This window comes from Dipodomys merriami, unplaced genomic scaffold, assembly GCF_024711535.1.
Source record: "Dipodomys merriami isolate MVZ:Mamm:240054 unplaced genomic scaffold, mDipMer1.0.p SCAF_161, whole genome shotgun sequence".
Taxonomy (NCBI): domain Eukaryota; kingdom Metazoa; phylum Chordata; class Mammalia; order Rodentia; family Heteromyidae; genus Dipodomys; species Dipodomys merriami.
Window position 1 is genome coordinate 1,387,194 of NW_027202949.1, and position 24,487 is coordinate 1,411,680.

Below are 24,487 nucleotides of genomic sequence, written 5' to 3' on the forward strand. Positions count from 1 at the left end.
CCCCTCACCCTAACCCTAACCCGTATGCTATCCCTAAACCTTACCGTCACCATCACCCTCACCCTAACTCTCAACCTCAAATTCACCTTCACCCTACCCCTCAAACTAAGCCAAACCCTCACCCTAACACTAACCTTCTCCCTAAACCTAACCCTACCCCTCACCCTCACCCTAACCCTTACCCAGACCCTTACCCACACCCTAACACTCACCCTATCCCTAATGCTAACCCTAAACTTCACCCGCACCCTAACCCTCAACCTAACCCTGACCCTCACATTAACCCTAATCCTAACCCTAATCCGAATCCTCACACTAAACCTAAACCTAACCCTACTGCTCAACCTAACCCTCACCCAAATCATAACACTAATACTCACCCTATACCTAACCCTAACACTAACACTAACCCTCACCCTCACCCTAGACCTCACCCTAATACTAACCCTAACCATAACCATCACCCTCACACTAACACTAACAATAACACTAAACCTAACACTAACCAAAATTCTCACCCTAACCCTCACCATCAACCTAACCCTAACTCTCACCCTTTCCCTTACCCAAACCCTAACCTAACCCTCACCCTCAATCTAACCCTCATTCTAAACCTTACTCTCACCATAACCCTAACCCTAAACCTCACCGTAACCCTCACCCTAAACTTAACCCTAATCCTAAACCTAACCCTCACCCTAACCCTCCCAATAAGCCTCACCTAACACTAACCCTAAACCTAAAAATCACACTAAACCTAACCCTACCCCTCACACTGACCCTAACCTTCAACCTCACCCTAAACCTAACCCTAACCCTAACCATCACTCAAAAGCTAACCCTCATGAGAACCCGAACTCTCACACTCAGCCTCACCCTCAGCCTAAATATCACACTAATCCTAACTCTCACCCTAACCCTAAACCTAACACTCAGCCTATACCAGACAGCCACCCTAACCCAAAACCTCACCCTAATTCTCAAACTAACCCTAACGCTAACCATGACCCTAACCCTAACCCTCACCCTCACCCTAACAATCACACTAACCCTTACCCACACCCTCACCCTAAACCTCACATTAACCCTAACCCTCAAACTAACACTAACCCTAACCCTAACCCTCACCCTCACCCTAACCCTTACCTTCACCCTCACCCTCACCCTAAACCTAACCCTCACCCTCACCCTTACCCTCACCCTAACCCTGACCCTCACACTCACCCTAAACCTAACTGTAACCCTAACACTCAACCTAAACCTAACACTCACCATAACCCTAAACCTAATCCTCACCCTCACCCTCACCCTAACCCTAACTCTAAACCTCACCTTCACCCTCACCCTCACCCTCACCCTCAGACTAATCCTAACGCTAAACCTAACCCTAACCCTACCTCTACCCCTCACCCTAACCTTAACCCTCACCCTAACCCTCACACTAACCCTTACCCTCACCCTAAACCTCACATTAAACCTAACGCTCAAACTGATACTAACCCTAACCCTAAACCTCACACTCACCCTCACCCTAATCCTAACTCTCACCCTCACCCTCACCCTAAATTTACCCCTAACCCTAACCCTAAAACTAAACCTAAACCTCACCCTCACCCTCACCCTCACCCTAACCCTAACCCTCACCCTCACCCTCACCCTAACCCTAACCCTAACCCTCACCATAACCCTCACTCTAACCCTAATGCAAACCCGAAACCACACCTCACCCTAAACCTAAAGCTAACCCTAAATGTCACCCTCACCCTAAACCTCACAGTAAGCCTTATCCTCTCCCTAACATTAACTCTAACCCTCACACTAACCCTAATCCTCAACCTAACCCTAAACCTAACTGTGACCCTAAGCTTCACCCTATCCCTAACCTAACCCAATCCCTCTCCATAACCCTAACCCTACCCGTCACCCTAACCCTAACCCTAAACCTCACCCTAACCCTACCCCTCACTCTCACACTCACCCTCTGCCTAAAACTAACCCTAACCCTAATCCTAAACCTAAAGTTCACCCTCATACTCACCCTAACTCAAAACGTAACCCTAACCCTAACCCTCACCATAACCCTAACACTATCCCTAACCCTCACCCTAACCCTAAACCTCATCCTAACCCTAATCCTAACCCTCAACTACACCCTAACCTTAAACCTAACCCTAACCCTCACCCTCACCTAAACCTCACCCTGACCCTTACACTCTCCATAAACTTAACCCTAACCCTGAACCTAATACTCACACTAAGTATAACCATCACCCTCACCCTACCCCTCACTCTCACCTTAAACCTCACCCTAACACTCACCGTCACCCACACCCTGACCCTCACCCGAAACCCAACCCTCACCCTCACCCTCACCCTAACCGTAACCCTAACACTCACCCCAAACCTAACCCTCACCCGAACCCTAACTCTAACCCTCACCCTCAATTTAACCCTAACATGAACCCTAACCCTAAACCTCACCCTAAACCTAAAGCTAAACCTAATCCTAAATCTTACTCTCATCCTAATCCTCACCTTAACCCTTTTCGTCACACTAACCCTACACCTTAACCCTTACACTAACTCAAACCCTCAACCTAACCCTCACCCTAAACTTAACCCTAACCCTCACCATGAAACGAAACCTAACGCTTTTCCACACCCTCACCATAACCCTCACCATCACCCTAACCCTCACCCTAAACCTAACCCTCACCTAAAACCTAACCCTTACCCTCAGCCTCACCTTTACCCTCACCCTAAACATCAACCTAACCCTAACACTCAGCCTAACCCTAACCCTAAACCTCACCTTAACCTTAACGCTAACCCTAACCCTCACCCTCACCCTAACCCATATACTTACCATAACCCTAATGGTAACCCTAACCCTAATCCTCACACTCACCCTAATCCTAACCCTAACCCTCACTCTCACCCTCACACTAACCCTAACCCTCACCCTCACCCTAAATCTAACCCTAAACCTAACCCTAAACCTAAACCTAAACCTCACCCTTACATTCACCCTAACCCTAACCCTAACCCTCACCCTCACCCTCACCCTCACCCTCACCCTAAACCTCACCCTAACCCTAACCCTCACGCTAAACCTAACACTCAACATAACCCTAAACCTAACCCTCACCCTCACCCTAGCCCTAAACTTATCCCTCACCATAACCCTCACCCTAACCCTAGAGCAAACCCGAAACCTCACCTCACCCTAAACCTAAGCTAACCCTAACTCTCACCCTCACCCTAAACCTCACAGTAACCCTTACCATCACCCTAACACTAACCCTAACCCTCACACTAACACTAAATCTCAACCTAACCCTAAACCTACCAGTGACCCTAACCCTCACCCTATCCCTCACCCTAACCCTATCCCTCTTCCTAACCCTAACCCTACCCCTCACACTAACCCTAACCCTAAACCTGACACTAACCCTAACCCTCACCCTCACCCTCACCCTCTGCCTAACACTAACCATAACCCTAATCCTAACCCTAAAGCTCACCCTAATACTCACCCAACTCAAAACGTAACCCTAACCCTAACCCTCACCATAACCTTAAACCTCATCCTAACCCTAATCCTAACCCTCAACTTCACCCTAACACTAACCCTAACCCTATCACTCACCGTAACCCTAACGCTAACCCTAACTCTCACCCTCACACTAAACCTCACCCTGAGCCTTACCCTCTCCATAACCTTAACCCTAACCCTAAACCTAATACTCACACTAACTCTAACCATCACCCTCATCCTAACCCTCACTGTCATCTTGAACCTCACCCTAACACTAACCGTCACCCACAACCTAACCCTCACCTGAAACCCAAACCTCACCCTCACCCTCACCCTAACCGTAACCCTAACACTCACCCCAAACCTAACCCTCACCTGAAACCCAAACCTCACCCTCACCCTCACCCTAACCGTAACCCTAACACTCACCCCAAACCTAACCCTCACCCGAACCCTAACTCTAACCCTCACCCTCAACTTAACCCTAACCCGAACCCTAAACCTAAACCGAACCCTAACCCTAAAGCTAAACCTAACCCTAAATCTTACTCTCATCCTAATCCTCACCCTAACCCTTTTCCTCACACTAACCCAAACACTAACCCATACAATAACTCAAACCCTCACCCTAAACCTAACCATAACCCACACCCTGAACCTAACCTAACCCTTTTCCACACCCTCACCCTAACCCTCACTCTAAAACTAACCCTCACCTATACCCTAACCCTCACCCACACCCTCACCCTTACCCTCACCCTAAACATCACCCTAACCCTAACCCTCACCCTAACCCTAACCCTAACCCTCACCTTAACCCTAACGCTAACCCTAACCCTCACCCTCACCCTAAACCTCACCCTAACCCATACTCTCACCATAACCCTAAGGGTAACCCTAATCCTAATCCTCACACTCACCCTAACCCTAACCCTCATGCTATCGCTCACCCTAACCCTAACCCTCACCCTCACCCTAAACCTCGACGTCAACTTAACCCTCATCCTAACCCTAACCGTCACCAACACCCTAACACTCACACTCATCCAACCCCTTTCCCTCACCCTCAGCCTAACCCTAACCCTAACCCTCACCCCAACCCTAACCCTCACCCTAACCCTAACTTTAACCCTCACACTCACCCTTACCCTAACCCTAATCCTTATCCTAACCCTCAGCCTAAACCTTAATCTAAACCTAACCCTAACCCTAATACTCACTCTAACCCTAACCTTTATCTTAACCCCACCCTCACTCTAATCCTCACCCAAACCCTAACCCTAACCCTAAACCTCACCTTAAACATAACATTAACCCTGACCCTCACCGTAAGCCTCACCCTAGCCCTAACCAGAACGTTAAAACTCACTCTAACCCTCACCCAAACCCTTACTCTCACCCTCAACCTCACCCTAACCCTCACACTAATATTAAACCTCACCCTAACCCGAACACTAACACTAAACAAAACCCTCATCCTATCCCTCAAACTAAGCCTAAACCTAACCCTAACCCTCACCCTCACCATCACCCTAAACCTAACACAATCCCTCAACCTCACCCTAATCCTTAACCTCACCCTAACCCTAACACTAACCCTCTCCCTAATCCTAACATTCACCCTAACCCTAACCCTACCCCTTACCCTAACCATCATCCTAACCCTAACCCTCACCCTAACACTAACCCTAACCCTATTCCTAACCCTCAAAATCACCCTAACCCTCATCCTAACCCTAATGCAAACCCGAACCCTAAACCTCACTCTAACCCTAACCCTAACCATCAGCCTAACCCTAAAATTCATCCTATCACTAACCCTCACCCTAATCCTCACCCTGACCGGAATCCTAATCCTTACCTAACTGACACGCTCTCCCTCACCCTCTCCCTCACCCTAACCCGCAACCTCTCATTAGACCTCACCATAAACCTTACGATAAACCTAACAAAAACCCTCACACTAACCCTCAGCCTCACACTAAACCTCACCCTAATCCATAGCCTCACCCTAACCCTAACCATAACTCTAACCCTCACACTAACCCTAACCCTCTTCCTAACCCTAGCCCTACCCCTCACCCTAAGCCTCACCCTATAACTAACCCTAACCCTAAATCCTAACCCTAACTCTCACCGTCACCCTTATCCTCACCCTCAACCTAACCCTAACATTAACCCTAACCCTCACCCTAACCCTCACCTAAACCTAACCCTAACCCTAAACCTCACACTAACACGCAACCTAACCGTAAACCTAACCCTCACCCTAATCCTAACACTCACACTAAACCTAACCCTCACCCTAAACCTAAACCTAACCCTATCACTCACCCTCAAGCTCTCCCTCAGCGAAACCCTAACCCTAACACTAATCCTAAACCTAACCCTCACCCACACCCTCACCCTCACCCTAACCCTATCCCTAACCCTCAACGTCACCCTCAGCCTCAACATAACCCTCACCCTCACCCTAACCCTAACCCTAACCCTATCCCGATCGCTCACCCTAACCCTAACCCTAACACTAATGCTAACCCTATCCCTCACCCTCAACTTAACCCTCACACTAACCCTTACCCTAACCCTTACCCTAACCCTCACCCTCATTTTAACCCTCAATCTAACACTTACCAACAACCTAACCCTCACCCTAACCATCACCCTAAACCTAAACCTAAACCTATCACTAAAACTAACACCAAACCTAAACCTCACCCTCACCCTCACCCTCAGCCTAACCTAACCCAAAACCTCACCCTCACCCTAACGCTGACTCTAACCCTAACACTCACCCTCACCCTAAACCTCTCACCAACCCTAACCCTCATCCTAAACATAACCCTTACCCTAACCCTCACATGAAAGGTAACCCTCACCGTAACCCAAACCCTCACCCTAACGCTAAACCTAATGCTAACCCTAAACCTCACCCTAACCTTAGCCTTAATCCTAACCCTCACCCTAACCCTAACCCTAACCCTAACCCTAATGCTATACCTAAGCCTAAACCTCACCCTAAGAATGATGCTAAGCCTAATACTCAACTTCACCCTAAACCTCACCCTAACACTTACCGTCAACCTAACCCTCACCCTAACCCTATCCCTAAGCCTAACCCTAACCCTCAACCTAAACATTATGCTACCCCTAACCCTAACCCTAACCCTCGGCCTAACCCTCATCCTAACCCTAACCCTAACACTAATCCTAACCCTCACGCTCACCCTCACCCTAACTCTAAACCTAAACCTAAACCTAACACTCACCCTCACCCTCACCCTAACCTAACATTATCCTTAACCCTCACCCTAACCCTAAACCTCACCCTATACCTCACCCTCACCCTAACGCTAACCCTAACCCTAACCCTCACCCTAACCCTCACCCTAGCCCTAATAATAACCCTAACACTCATCCACACACTAAACCTCACCCTAACACTTACCCTCAACATAACCTTAACCCTAAACCTCACACTAACACGCAACCTAACCGTAAACTTCAAACTAAACCTCACCTTAACCCTCACCCTCACCCTAACTCTAATGCTAACCCTAACCCTCACCTTCACACTCACTCTCAACCTAACCCTTACCCTTACCCTAACCCTAACCCTCATCCTCAACCTAAACCTCACCCTAACCCTTACCCTCACCATAACCCACAAACTAACCCTAACCCTAAACCTACCGCTCACCCTAACCCTCACCCTAAATATAACCCTAACCCTAACCCTAATTCTCACCCTAACCCTAAACTTGACCCTCACCATAACACTCACCCTAAACCTTACCCTCACTCTAAACTTATCCCTGATCCTAACCCTAATCCTAACTCTCAGCAGAACACTCACCCTCATCCTAACCCTCACCCGGACACTAATCATGACCCTAAAGGTAACCCTCACCCTAATGCTAAACCTAACCCTCACCCTCACCCTAAACCTCACCATAATCCTAACCCTCACAGTAACCCTAACCCTAACCCTCACTCTACCCCAAACCCCTACACTCATCCTAACTCTAACCTTCACCCTCATCCTCACCCTAACCCTAAACCTAACCCTAACACTCATCCTAAACCTAACGCTAAACCTAATGCTAACCCTTAACCTCACACTCACCCTAAACCTCACACTAACCCTTACCGTCACCCTAACCCTAACACTAAATCTCACACTAAACCTAACCTTCACCCCAACCCTAAGCCTACCCCTCCTCCTAACCATCACCCTAAACCTAACCCTAAACCTAATCCTCACCCTATCTTTAACCTTAACCCAAACCCTCACCCTCACCCTCACCCTAAACTTAATGCTAACCCTAATCCTAAACCTCACCCTAACCCTCACCCTTACACTAAACCACACCCTAACCTTCACCCTACCCTAACCGTAAACCTAACCTTCACCCTAACCATCACCCTAATCCTAACCCTCACACTCACCCTAACCCTCATCCTAAACTTTACACTTACCCTAACCCTACACCTAACCCTCAGACTAACCCTAACCTTAACCCTCAGCCTAACCCTTATGCTAACCCTAAATATAATCCTAACGCTCACCCTAAACATAAACCTAACCCTAACCCACACACTAAGCTTAACCCTCACCCTAACTATAACCCTAACCCGAACCTTCACCCTCACCCTGACCCTCACCTCAGCCTGACCCTAACACTAACCCTATTCCTAATCCTAACTCTCAGCCTCACCCTCACCCTAACCATCACCCTAACCCTAACCCTCACCCTAACCCTAACCCTAACCATCAGGCTAAACCTAACCTCAGGTTAACCTTCACCCTCACCCTAATCCTCACACTAACCCTAACAGTTACATAACTGAAACACTCACCCTCACCCTCACACAAACCTCACACTCACCCTAACCCTAACACTAATCCTAACCCTAACCCTCAACCGACCCTCACCCTCACCCTAAACCTCACTATAAACCTCACCTTAAACCTAATCCTCACCCATACGCTCACCCTATCCCTAACACTAACCCAACACCACACCCTCACTCTAACCCTCACCCTAACCCTTATCCTCACAATAAACTTAATCCTAACCCTCACACTAAACCTAATCCTCACCCTATCCCTAACCCTAACCCGAAACCTCAACCTAACCCTCACCCTAACCCTTACCCTCACCCTAACCATAACCCTCACCCCAATCCTAAAATTCACCCTAATCCTTACCCTCGCCCTAACCCGCAAAATAACCCTAACCGTAAACCTACATCTCACCCTAACCCTCACCTTAACCATAACCCTAACCCTAACCATCACCCTAACCTTAACCCTCACCCTCACCCTAATCCTCACCCTAACCCTTATCCTCACACTAACCCTAAACCTTACCCTCACCCTAACTCTTCCACTAACACTAATCCTTACCCTATCACTAACCCTAACCCTAACCCTCACCCTAACCCTCACCCTAAACCTTACCCTCACCCTAACCCTAAAACTCACCCTCAACCTTAACCTCACCCTAACCCGCAAACTAACCCTAACCCTAAACCTACGTCTCACCCTAACCCTCACCCTCATCATAACCCTAAACCTAACACTCACCCTAAAAATAAACCTCACCCTCACCCTAACCCTAAGCCTAACACTTACCCTCACACTAAGCCAATCCCTAACCCTAACCCTAATTCTCAAAAGAACACTCACCCTCACCTTAACCCTCACCCTAACACTTACCCTCACACTAAGCCAATCCCTAACCCTAACCGTAATTCTCAAAAGAACACTCACCCTCACCCTAACCGTCACCCTCACACTAAACATCACCCAACTGTAACCCTCCCCGTAACCCTAACCCTACTCCTCACCCTAACCCTAACCCTCACCGTAACCCTAACTCTCACACTAACCCTAAACCTAACCCTTACCCTCACCCTCACCCTAACCCTAACCCTAATCCTCATCCTAACACTAACCTTCACCCTCAGCCTCACCCTAACCCTAACCCTAACCCTAAACCCAACCCACACCCTAACCCTACACTTCACCCTAACCCTAACCCTAAAACTTACTTAAATGAAAACCTCCCCTTCCCCCTCATCCTCACCCTAAACCTCACCCTCACCCTTGCCCTCACCCTAAAACTAACCCTAACCCTAAACCTAACCCTAACAACCCTCACCCTCACCTTAACCCTAACCCTAAACATAACCCTAACATTCATCCTAACCCTAACTCTAAACCTAATGCTAACCATAAACCACACAATCACCCTAACCTTCACCCTAACACTTACCGTCACACTAAACCTAACCCTAAACCTAACACTAAACCTCACCCTCACCCTAACCCTAAGCCTTCCCCTCAGCCTAAACCTCACCGTAAACCTAAACCTAACCCTAATTCTCACACTATCCTTAAGCTTAAGGCAAAACCTCACCCTAACCCTAACCCTAACGCTAACCCTAACCCTCACCCTCACCAGTACACTCACCCTAACCCTTACACTCACCCTAAACCTCAACCTCACCTTAACCCTAACCCTCACCCTAACACTTACCCACACTCTCACCCTCACCCTAACCCTAAACCTAAACTTCACCATAACGCTCACACTAACCCTAACCCTCAACCTCAACGTAACACTCATCCTAACCTTTACCCTCAAACTAACCCTTACCCTAACCCTAAACCTAACCCTCACACTAACCCTAACCCTTACCCTCAGCCTAAACCTTATGCGAACCCTAAATCTAACACTAAACCTCACACTAAACCTAAACCTAACCCTAACCTAACGGAGACACTAACCCTAACCCTAACCCTCAGCCTAACCCTCATCCTAACCATAACCTTAACCCTAATCCTAACCCTCACCCTCACCTTCACCCTAACTCTAAACCTAAACCTAAGACTCACAATCACCCTCACCCTGACCTAACACTAGCCCTAACCTTCACCCTAACCCTAACCCTCAACCTATACCTCACCCTCACCCTAACCCTAACCGTAACCCTAACCCTCATCCTCACACTAAACCTAACCCTAACCTATACCCTCACCATAACCTTAACCCTAAGCCTAAACCTAATCCTTACCCTAACCCTAACCCTCACCCACACACTAACCCTCACCCGAAACCGAACCCTTACCCTCACTGTAACACTCCCCCTAATCCTAATCCTAAACCTAACCCTCACCCTCAAACTCACCCTAACCCTAACCCTCACCCTCACTCTCTCCATCACCCTTAGCCTAACCCTAATAATAACATAATCCTAACCCTCACTCTCACCCTCACCTTAACTCTAACCCTAAATCTAAATCTAACACTCACCCTCACCCTTACCCTAACCCTAACACTATCCCTAAGCCTCAACCTAACCCTAACCCTCACCCTAATCCTAAATCTAACCCTCACCCTCAAACTCACCCTAAGTCTAACGCAAACCCTAACCCTTACCCTCACCCTCACCCTCAACCTAACCCTCACACTCACCCTAAATCTCACCCTAAACCTGACCCTACCCCTGTCCCTACTCCTCACCCTAACCCTAATCCTAATCCTCAACCTAACCCTAAACCTACCCCTAACGCTAACCCGCACCTTAAACCTAATCCTCACCTACAACCTAACCCTCACATTCACTCTAAACATCAACCAAATCCTAACCCTCACCCTAACCCTAACACAAACCCTAATCCAAACCCTCACACTCACCCTAACCCTCACCCTAAACTTTACTCTCACCCTAACCTTTACCCTCACCCTAACCCTAACCATAACCCTCACACTAACCATAACCCTCACTCTAACCTTAATCCTAACCCTGACCCTAACCTTCACCCTCACCCTTACCCTCAGGCTCAGCTTAACCCTAACCCTAATCCTATTCCTAACACTAACCCTCTGCCTCACCCGAAACATAACCCTAACCCGAACCTTCACCCTCACCCTCACCCTCACCCTAACCCTCACCCTCAACCTAAACATCACCGTAAACCTAATCCTTACCCTAAACCTAACACTACCCCTCACACTACCCCTCACCCTAACGTTAACTCTAACCCTCACCCTCACTTTCACCCTCACCCTCAGCCTAACCCTAACCCTAACACTTATCCTAACCCTAACCCTCACCATAATCCTCCACCTAACCCTGACCATAACCCTCACCCTCACCCTAACACTAAACCTAACCCTAACTCTTACCCTAACCCTAACCGTACCCTCAAACTAACCCTAACCCTCACCCTGACCCTAACACTAAACCTAACCATAACCCTAACCCTCACCCTAACCCTTACCCTGACCCTAACACTCACCCTAAACCTAACATGAGGGTTAGGACCCTCATCCTAAACATAAGCCTCACCCTCACCCTCACCCTCACCCTAACCCTAACCCTCATCCTAACCTTAAATCTAAACCTAATGCTAACCCTAAACCTCACCCTCACCGTAAACCTCACCCTAACCTTTACCTTCACCCTAACACTAACCCTAACCCTCGCAATAAACCTAAACCTCACCCTAAACCTAACCCTAATCCTCACACTAAACCTAACACTCACCTTAAACCTAACACTACCCCTCAGCCTAACCCTTACCCTATTTCTAACTCTAACCCTAATCCTCACCCTATCCCTAACCTTAACCGTAACCCTCACCTTAACCCTCACCCTAACGCTAACCCTCACCCTCACCCTAACCCTAATGCTAACACTAACCCTCACCCTCCTATTAACCCTCACCCTCACCCTAACCCTCACTCTAACACTTACCCACAACCTAACCCACACCCGAACCCTAACCCTAAACCTAACCTTCACCTTAACCCTCACGCTACCCCTAACCATAACCCTAACCCTAACCCTCACCCGAACCTTCACGGTAACCCTAACCCTCATCCTCTCCATAACTCTCACTCTAAACTTTACCCTCAACCTAACCCAAATCCTATCCCTAAACTTAACACTCACACTAACCCTAACCCTTACCCTCAACCTAGCCCTTATACTAACCCTAAACCTAACTGTAACCCTCACGCTAACCGTAACCCTAAACCAAAACCTCATACTCAACCTCCACTTCCCCCTCAAGCTTACCCTAAACATAATAATAACCCTAACCCTGAACCCCACCCTCACCCTAACCCTAACCCTAACCCTAACGCTAACCCTCACCCTCACCCTAACTAACCCAAACCCTAACCCTAACAATATACCTAACCCTAACCTCACCCTAAAACTAACTTTAACCTAATACTAACCCTATCCCTAAACCTCACACTCACTTTCATCCTCACCCTCAGCCTAACCCTAACCCACACCCTCACCCTAAACCTAACCCTAACCCTCATCCTCACTCTCACCCTCACACTAACCCTCAACCTCCTAAATATCACCTTAACACTAACCCTCACACTAACCCTAATCTTAACCCTCACCCTAACCCTAAACCTCACCATAACCCTCACCCTCACAGTAACCCACACCCTAACCCTAACGCTAACCCTAACCCTCACCCTCACACTAACCCACACCCTAACTCTTATCCTCACACTAACGCTAACCCTAACCCTAACCCTAACTCTAACCTTCACACTAACCCTAACCCTCACCCTAACACTATCCCTACACTTCACCCTGACTCTCATACTAACCCTAACCCTCAACCACACCCTAATCGTCACCCTAAACCGAACAGTCACCCTCACCCGAACACTCACACTCGCCCTAAAACTCACCCTCACAATAATCATCAGCCTAACCCTTAATCTCACCCTAACCCAAACTTTAAACCTCACCCTTACCCTAACCCTAATACTCACCCTAAACCTAACCCTCAACCTCACACTAAACCTAACCCTCACCCTCACACTAAACCTGACCCTCATCTTAACTCTTACCCTCACCCTCACCCTCTCCCTCACCCTAACCCTCATCCTAACCCTAACCTTAAACCTAATGCTAACCCTAAACCTCACTCTCACCCTAAACCTCACCCTAACCCTTACCCTCAACCTAACTCTAACCCTCACCATCACACTAAACCTAACCCTCACTGTAACCCTAACCCTAAACCTCACACTAAACCTAACCCTCAACCTAACCCTAACCCTACCCCTGAGCCTAACCCTCACCCTAAATCTAACCTTAACCCAAATGCTCACCCTATCAGTAAACTTAATCCTAACGCGCACCCTCAACCTCTCCTTCCCCCTCAGCCTTACCCTAACCATAACCATAATCCTAACACTCAACCTAACCCTCACCCTAAACCTATCCCTGAGCCTCACCCTAACCCTCACCCGAACCATTACCGTCAACCTAACCCAAACCCTAACCCTAAACCTAACACTCATATTAACCGTAACCCTAACCCTCACCCTATCCCTTATACTAACCCTAAACCTAAATCCAACCCTCACCTTAACCTGAAACTTCACACTTACCCTAAACCTAAACCTAACCCTCAGCCTAAACCTCATCTTAACCTAACCCTAACCCTCACGCTAACCCTAATCATCACCCTCACCCTAAACTTTACCCAAACCCTAACCCTATCCCTAACCCTAACCCGAACCCTAACTCTACCCGAACACTCACCCACACCCTAACCCTCACTCTCACAATAAACATCAACCTAACACTAACCCTCAACCTAACCCTAACCCTAACCCTCACCCTAACCATTACCCTCACCGTAAACCTAAACCTCACACTAACCCTAAGCCTAACCCTCACCCTCACCCACACCCTCACACTAACCCTATCCCTAACCTTCATCCTAACATTAACCCTCACCCTCACCCTAACCCTAACCCACAACCTCACCCTAATCCTCACCCTAACCCTAACCCTAAACCTTACCTAACCGAAAAACTCACACTCACTCTCACCCTCAACCTAACCCTCAACCTAGCCCACCCCCTAACACTAACCCTCACCATAACCCTAACCCTCACCCTCACGCTCACCCTCACCCTAACCCTAAACCTAACCCTTACCCTCACCCTAACCCTAACCCTCACATTGAGCCTAACTCTCACCCTAACCCTAACCCTACCTCTCAGACTAACCCTCACCTTTACCCTAACTCTAACCCTCACCCTAACCCTAACCCTATCACTAACCCTCACACTAACCCTAACCTTAATAATGAACCTAACCCTCAGCCTCACCCTCACCATAACCCTAACACTCACCCTAATCCTAAACCTAACCCTAGTCCTCACGCTAACACTTACCCTCACCCTCACCCTAACCCTAACGCTCATCCTCACCCTAACCCTCACCCGAAGCCTTACCGTCACCCTAACTCTAATCCTAACCCTAACCCTCACCCTAACCTTAAACCTATCCCTAACCCTCACCCTAACCCTAACCCTCATCCTACCTAACATTCAACCTAACCGTCATCCTAACCCTTACCGTCACCCTAAACCAACCCTAATCCTCACACTAAACCTAACCCTCATCCAAACTCTAATGTTACCCCTCACCCTAAACCTCACCCTCAACCTAACCCTAACCCTAATCCTCACCCTATCCTTAACCTTAACCCAAAACTACACCCTAACCCTCACTCTCACCCTAATGCTAACCATAACTCTCAGGCTCACCGTAACCCTCTCCCTAACACTTTACCCTCACCCTCACCCTAAAACTCACCCTAACACTCACCCAAACCCTAACCCTCACCTTAACCCTAACCCTTAACTTTACCTTGACGCTAACCCTCACCCTCACTCTAAACCTCACCCTAACACTTACCCACATACTTTCCCTCACTCTAACCCTAACCCTAAACCTAAAATTGACCCTATCCCTCACCCTAACCCTAAACCTCACCCTCACCCTAACCCTCACCCTAAACTTTACCCTCACCCTAACTCTTACCCTAACACTAAACCTAACCCTCACACTAACCCGAACCCTAATCCTCAGCCTAATCCTTATCCTAACCCTAAACCTAGCCCTAAACCTCACCCTAACCCTAACCCTAACCCTTAGCCTAACCCTCATCCTAACCATAACCCTAATCCTAACCCTCACCCTAACCCTAACCGTAAACCTAAACCTCACCTAACCCTAAGCCTCACCCTCATCCTCTCGATCACCCTCATCCTAACCCTAAATGTAACTTAATCCTAACCCTCACCCTCACCCTCACCCTAACTTTAACCCTAAACCTAAACCTAACACTCACCCTCACCCTTACCCTAACCCTAACACTATCCCTAACCCTCAACCTAACCCTAACCCTCACCCTAATCCTAAACCTAACCCTCACCCTCAAACTCACCCTAAGTCTAACGCAAACCCTAACCCTAACCCTCACCCTCACCCTCACCCTAACCCTCACACTCACCCTAAACCTCACCCTAAACCTGACCCTACCCCTGTCCCTACCCCTCACCTTAACCCTAACCCTAACCCTCAACCTAACCCTAAACCTAGGCCTAACGCTAACCCTCACCCTAAACCTAATCCTGACCCACACCCTAACCCTCACCCTCAACCGAACCTGAACCCTCACCCGAACCCTCATTCTCACCCTAACCCTCACCCTCACTCTAAACATCACCCAAATCCTAACCCTCACCCTAACTCTAACACAAACCCTAATCCAAACCCTCACACTCACCCTAATCCTCACCCTAACCTTTACTCTCACCTTAATCCTTACCCTCACCCTAACCCTAACCATTATCCTCACACTAACCGTAACCCTAACTCTAACCCTAATCCTAACCCTGACCCTAACCTTCACCCTCACCCTGATCCTCAGCTTCAGCTTAATCCTAACCCTAATCCTATTCCTAATCCTCACCCTCACAATCACCCTCAACCTAAACCTAACCTTAACACTAACCCTCACCCTCACCCTCGCCGAACACTCACCCTCACACTAAACATCACCCTAACCCTAACCATCACCCTAACCCTAACCACAGCTTAACCCTCACCCTCAACCTAACCTCACCCTAACTCTATCCCTAACCCTAAACCTAACCCTCAACCTAACCCTAACCTTTACCCTAAACCTAACCCTAATCCTATCCCTAAACCTAACCCTAACCCTCACACTCAACCTCACCCTCACCCTAACACTCACTGTCACCCTAACCCTCACCCAAAACCGAACCTTAACCCACACCCTAACCCTCACCCGAACCCTCACCGGAACCCTCACACTCACCCTAAGCCTAACGCTAACCCTCATCCTAACACTAACCCTGACCCTCACCCTCACCCTAAACCTAACCCACAACCTCACCCTAATCCTCACCCTAACCCTAACCCTAAACCTTACCTAACCGAAAACCTCACCCTCACCCAAACCCTAACCCTCAACCTAGCAATCCCCCTAAAACTAACCCTCACCCTAACCCAAACCCTCACCCTCAAACTCACCCTCACCCTAACCCTAAACCTATCCCTAACCCTCACACTAAGCCTAACCCTCACCCTAACCCTAACCCTACCTCTCAGACTAACCCTCACCTTAACCCTAACTCTGACCCTCACCCTAACCCAAACCCTATCACTAACCCTCACACTAACCCTAAACCTAATACTGAACCTAACCCTCACCCTCACCCTCATAATACCCCTAACACTCACCCTAATCTTAACCCTAAAATTAGTCCTCACCGTAACACTTACCCTCCCACTCACCCTAACACTAACCCTCAACCTCACCCTAACCCTCACCCTAAGCTTTACTCTCACCCTAACTGTAATCCTAACCCTAACCCTCACCATCACCCTAATGCTAACCCTAACCCTCAGACTCACACTAATCCTCACCCTAACACTTACCCTCACCCTAACCCTAACCCTCACCCTCAACCTAAACCTCACCCTAACACTTACCCAAACCCTAAACCTCACCCTAAACCTAACCTTGACGCTAACCCTCACCCTAACCCTAAACCTCACCCGAACACTTACTCACACCCTTACCCTCACCCTAACCCTAACCCTAAACCTAAATTTTACCCTAACACTCACCCTATCCCTAACCCTCACCCTCACTCTAACTCTCACCCTAACCTTTACCCTCACCCTAACTCTTACCCTAACCCTAAGCCAATCCCTCACACTAACCCTAACCCTAACCCTCAGCCTAACCCTTATCCTAACCCTAAATGTAGCCCTAAACCTCACCCTAATTCTAACCCTAACCCTCAGCCTAACCCTCATCCTAACCCTAACCCTAATTCTAACCCTCACACTAACCCTAACCGTAAGCCTAAACCTCACCCTAAACCTAACCCTCACCCTCACCCTCTCCTTCACCTTCACCTAACCCTAATCCTAACCTAATCATAACCCTCACCCTCACGCTCACCTTAACTCTAACCCTAAACCTAACCCTAACACCCACCCTCACCCTTACCTTAACCCTAACATATACCTAACCCTCAACCTAACCCTAACACTCACCCTAATCCCAAACCTAACCCTCACTATCAAACTCACCCTATCTCTAACCCAAACCCTAACCCTAACCTCACCCTCACCCTCAACCTAGCCCTCACCCTAACCCTAATCCTCACTCACACCCTAACCCTCACCCTCAACGGAACCCTCACCCTCAACCGCACCCTCATCCTCACCCTAACCCTCACTGTCACTCTAAACATCACCCAAACCCTAACCGTCACCCCAACCCTAACCCAAACCCTATTTCAAACCCTCACACTCACCCACCCCTCACCCTAACCCTTACCCTCACCCTAACCCTAACCATAACCCTCAAAATAACCGTAACTCTCACTCTAGCCCTAAACGTAACCCTGACCCTGACCTTCACCCACAACCTGATCCTCACCCTCAGCTGAACCCTAACCCAAATCCTATTCCTATTCCTAACCCTCAGCCTCACATTAAACCTAACCCTAACCCTAACCCTCACCCTCACTCTAACCTTCACCTTCACCCTAAATATCATCCTAACCCTAACCCTCACCCTAACCCTAACCCGAACCCTCACCCTGAACCTAACCTCAGCTTAATCCTCACCCTCACCCTAATCCTCACCCTAACCCTAACCTTTAACTAACAGAAACCCTCACCCTCAACATCAGCCTAAAGCTCACTCTAACCCTTCCCCTCACCCTAACCCTAACCCTAAACCTAACCATAACCCAAACCCACAACCTCACCCTACCCCTCACCCTCACCTTATCCTAAACCTTATCCTAACCCTGAACCTAAAAGCAACCTTCACCCTAACCAAAACCTAACCCTAACCCTAACCCTCAGCCTATGCTCATCCTAACCCTAACCCTAACCCTAAACCTTACCCTAAAACTAACCCTAACCCTAACCCTCACCCTAACCCTAAACCTCACCCTCAAACTCACCCTAACCCTCAGACTAAACCTAGTGCTAACCCTAATCCTAACACTCACCCTCAACCTAACTCTAACCCTAAACCAAACACTCCCACTCCCCCTCACCCTCACTTTAACCCTCAATCTAACAGTAACCCTCACCCTCAACCTCACCCTCAACTTCAGCCTAACCCTAGTCTATACCCTAATCCTAACCCTCAGCCTACCCCTGACGCTAACCCCAGCCATAACCCTAACCCTCACCCTAACCCTCTCCCTAAGCATAGTCCACACCCTAACCCTAAACCTAACCCTCACACTAACCCTAAACCTAACCCTCAGCCTAAACCTTATCCTAACCCTAAACCTAAAACTAACCTTCACCCTAACCAAACCCTAACCCTAACCCTAACCTAACCCTAACCCTCACACTAACCCTAAACCTAATCCTCAGCCTAACCCTCATGCTAACCCTAACCCTAACACTAACCTTAACCCTGACCCTCAATTTAACACTCCCCATAACCCTAACTGTATCCCTAAACCTCACCCTCAACCTAACCCTAATCTAACACTAACTCTAAACTTCATCTTCACCTTAACCCTCACCCTCACCCTAAACATCACTCTAAACTTAACCCATAACCTAACCCTAACCCTAACCCTCACCCTAACCCTAACCTCAGCTTAATCCTAACCCTGATGTAAACGAAACCCTCACCCTCACCCTCACACTAACCCTATCCCTAACCCTCATCCTAACATTAACCCTCACCCTCACCCTCACCCTAACCCTAACCCACAACCTCACCCTAACCCCAACCCTAAACCTTACCTAACCGAAAACCTCACACTCACTCTCACCCTCAACCTAACCCTCAACCTAGCCCACCCCCTAACACTAACCCTCACCATAACCCTAACCCTCACCCTCACGCTCACCCTCACCCTAACCCTAAACCTAACCCTTACCCTCACCCTAACCCTAACCCTCACACTGAGCCTAACTCTCACCCTAACCCTAACCCTACCTCTCAGACTAACCCTCACCTTTACCCTAACTCTAAACCTCACCCTAACCCTAACACTATCACTAACCCTCACACTAACCCTAACCTTAATAATGAACCTAACCCTCAGCCTCACCCTCACCATAACCCTAACCCTCACCCTAATCCTAAACCTAACCCTAGTCCTCACGCTAACACTTACCCTCACCCTCACCCTAACCCTGACTCTCATCCTCACCCTAACCCTCACCCGAAGCCTTACCGTCACCCTAACTCTAATCCTAACCCTAACCCTCACCCACACCCTAACCCTAACTCTAAACCAAACCATAACCATAACCCTCCCCCTCCCCTGAACCCTCCCCCGAACCCTCACACTCACCCAAATGCTCACCCTCATTCTAACCCTCACCCTAACTCTCACCCTCAACCTCACACTCACCTTAACCTTCACCATTACCCTAACCATAACCATAAGCCTCAGGCTAACCCTAACCCTAACCCTCCCCCTCACCCGAACCTTCACCCTCACCCTCACCCTAAACATCACCCTAACAATAACCCTGACCCTAATCCTAACCCTAATGCTCACCTTAACCGAAAACCTCATCTTAACCCTCAACCTCATCCTAAACGTCACCCTAATCTTACCCTAAACGTTACCTAAACTAAACCCTCACCCTCACCCTAACCTTAACCCTAAACCTAACCTGCACACTAACTCTAACCCTAACCCTCAGCATAACGCTCATCCTAACCCTAACTATACCCATAAACTTCACCCTAACCCTAACCATAACCCTAACCCTCACCCTAACCCTAACCCTCACCCTCATCCTCACCCTCACCCTCACACTAAGCCTAACCCTAACCCTAATCCTAATCCGAAACCTCACCCTCACCCTAACCCTAACACTAACCATTACTCTGATCCTCACCCTCAACTTTACCCTAACCCTAACCCTCACCATCACCCTAAACCTCACCCAAACCCGAACCCTCACCTCAACCTAAACCTCAATCTCACCATAACCCTAAACCTAACCTTAATCCTCTCCCTAATCCTAACAATAACCCTATCCCTCACCCTAACCGTTAGCCTCACACTTACCCTAAACCTAACCCTAAACCTCACACTAACCCAAAAACTCATCCTATCCCTGATCATACCCTTCACCCTAATCCTAACCCTAACTCTAATCCACACCCTAAATCTAACCCTAACCCTCACCCTCACCATAACCCTCATCCACACCCTAATCCTCACCTTCACCCGAACCATCACTGTCACCCTAACCCTCACCCTCACCCTAAACATCACCCTAAACCTAACCCTCACCCTAACCCTAAACATAAACCTCACCCTCACCCCAACCCTAATCCTAACCCAAACACGAATTCTCACCCTAACCCTGACCCTCACACTCACGCTAAACCTAACCCTCACCCTCACCCTAACCCTACCCCTCACACTACCCCTCACCCTAACACTTACCCTCACCCTAACACAAACCCGAACCCTCACCCTCACCCTAGCCCTCACCCTAACACAAATCCTAACCCTAACCCTAAACCTAAACCTAACCCTCACCCTAACCCTCACCTTGACCCTCACCCTAACCATAAACCTAACCCTAACCCTAACCCTCACCCTCACCCTCATCCTAACCCAAACCCTAACTCTTATTCAAACCCTAACACTCACCCAGACACTAAACCTCACCCTAATCCTTAGCCTCACCATCACCCTAAACGTAACCCACACCTTAACCTTAACCCTCACTCTACCCCTAACCCTAACCCTCAACCTCACACTCACCCTAACCCTAACCCTAACTCTCACCCTCACCCTAACCCTAAACCTAATGCTAACCCTAACCCTCATCCTCACCCTAACATTAACCCTACCCCTCATCCTAACCCCAAACCTAACCCTAATGCTAACCCTAACCCTCACCCTCACCCTAACCCTCACCCTCACCCTAACCCTCACCCTAACCCTTACCCTCACCCTCTCCCTAACCCTTACCTTAAACATACACATGAGCCTAACCCTCATCTTAACCCTTACCCTCACTATAAACCTAACACTAACCCTAATCCTCACACTAACACTAAACTAAAGCCTAAACCTAACACTCACTTTAACCCTCACCCTAATCCTAAACCTGACCCTCACCCTCACTGTAACACTAACACTAAACCTAAACCTCACCCTCACCCTAACCCCCACTGTCACCCTAACCCTCAATGTCACCCTAACCCTAAACCTGACCCTAAACCTCACCCTAACCCTTACCCTAACCATAAACTTAACCCTAACCGACAGCCTAACCCTCACCCGAACCCTCACCGTCAAACTCAACCTCACCCTAACTGTAACACTAAGACTCACCCCAACCCTAAACCTCACCCTACCCCTAAGTCTAACCCTCACCCTCAACCTAACCCTAACCCGAACTCTAACCCTATACCTCACCCTAACCCTAGGGCTAAACATAACCCTAACTCTTACTCTCATCCTAATCCTCACCCTAACTTTTTTCCTCACACTAACACTAATCCTAACCCTCACACTAACCCTAACCCTCAACCTAACCCACAGCATCACCCTAACCCTCACCGTCACCCTAACCATCACCTACACCCTAACCCTCTCCCTCACCCTCACCCTAAACATCAACCTAACCCTAACCCTCAGCCTAACCCTAACCCTAAACCTCACCTTAACCATAACCCTCACCTTCAACCTAACCCTCAGCCTAATCCTCACACTAAACTTAAACCTAACCCTTTCCTAACCGAAAACCGCACCCTAACCCTAACCCTCACCCTAACCCTCGCCCTCACCCTAGACCTCACCCTAAGCCAAACCCTAACCCTAACTCTCAAACTCAAACTCATCCTCAACCTCAGCCTCACCCTAAACCTAAACATATTTCTAACCCTAACCCTCACCCTCACCCTCATTCTAACCCTAACTGTAAACCTAATGCTAACCCTAAACGTCACCCTCACTTTAACCCTAATTCTAACCCTCACCCTAACCCTAACCCTAACCCTAATGCTATACCCAAACCTAACCCTCACCCTAAGACTAATGCTAACCCTAATACATAACCACAACCTAAACCTCACCCTAACCCTTACCCTCATCCTAACCCTCACCCTAACCCTAAACCTAAACCTAAACCTCACCCAAACACTCACCCTAACCCTTACCCTAAACCTCACCCTCACACTGACCCTCACCCTAACCTTTACCCACACCCTCACCCTAAACCTAACCATAACCCTCACACTAAACCTAACCCTCACCCTAACCCTAAACATAATCCTCACCCTAAACCTCATCCTAACCCTAACCCTCAAACTAACGCTAAACCAAAACATTACCCTAACCCTAACCCTCACACTCACCCTCAGCCTAACACTAACCCGAGCCCTAATCCTAACCCCAACACTCACCCTCACACTCACTTTAACTTGAACCCTAAACATAAACCTAACCCTCACCCTAACCATAAACCTATCCCTAACGCACACCCTAACCCTAAACATCACCCTAAACCTAACCCTAACCCTCGCCCTCACCCTAACCCTAACTCTCACCCTAACTCACACCTTAACCCTGACGCTAACCCTAAACCTCACCCTCACCCTAAACCTCAACCTCACCCTAACCCAAACCCTCACCATAGCCCTAAGAGTAACCCTAAACCTAATCCTCACACTCACCCTAACCCTAACCTTCACCCTATCGCTCAGCCTAACACTAACACTCACCCTCACCCTAAACCTCACCCTCACCTTAACACTCACCCGAATCCTAACCCTAACCCTCACCCCAACCCTAACCCTCACGCTAACCCTAACTTTAACCCTCACCCTAAAACTTAATCTAACCCTAACCCTCACTCTCACCCTAATCCTCAACCTAACCCTGATCCTTACACTAACCCTAACACTAACCCTCACACTAAACCTAATCCTCACCCTAAACCTAAACGTAACCCTCACCCTAAACCTCACCCTAACCCTAACCATAACACTCACCATAATCCTAACCCTAAACCTAACCTTCTCCCTAACCCTAACCCTACCCCTCACCCTACCCCTCACCCTAAACCTAACCCTCACTCTTACACTTAACCTAAACCTCAACCTGACCGTAACTCTCACCTTCACCCTAACCCTCACCCTAACCCTATCCCTCACCAACACCCTAAGTCTCACCCTCACCCGAACCCTCACTCTCACCCTAATCTTCACCAACACCCTTAGCCACACCCTCAAACGAATCCTCACTCTCACCCTCACCCTCACCCTAAACATCACCCTAACCCTAAACCCTCAACTTAACCCTAACCCTAACCCTCCCCCTAACCCTAACCCTAAACTTAATCCTCACCCTCACCGTAATCCTCACCCTAAACCTAAATCTATACCTTTCCTGACCGAAAACCTCATGGTCACCCTAAGCCTCACCCTCACCCTAACCCTAACCTACACCCTATCCCTTCCCATACCCTGAAGCCTAACTCTCACGCTAAACCTCACCCTCAACCTAAACATCACCCTAACCCTCACCCTCACCCAAACCC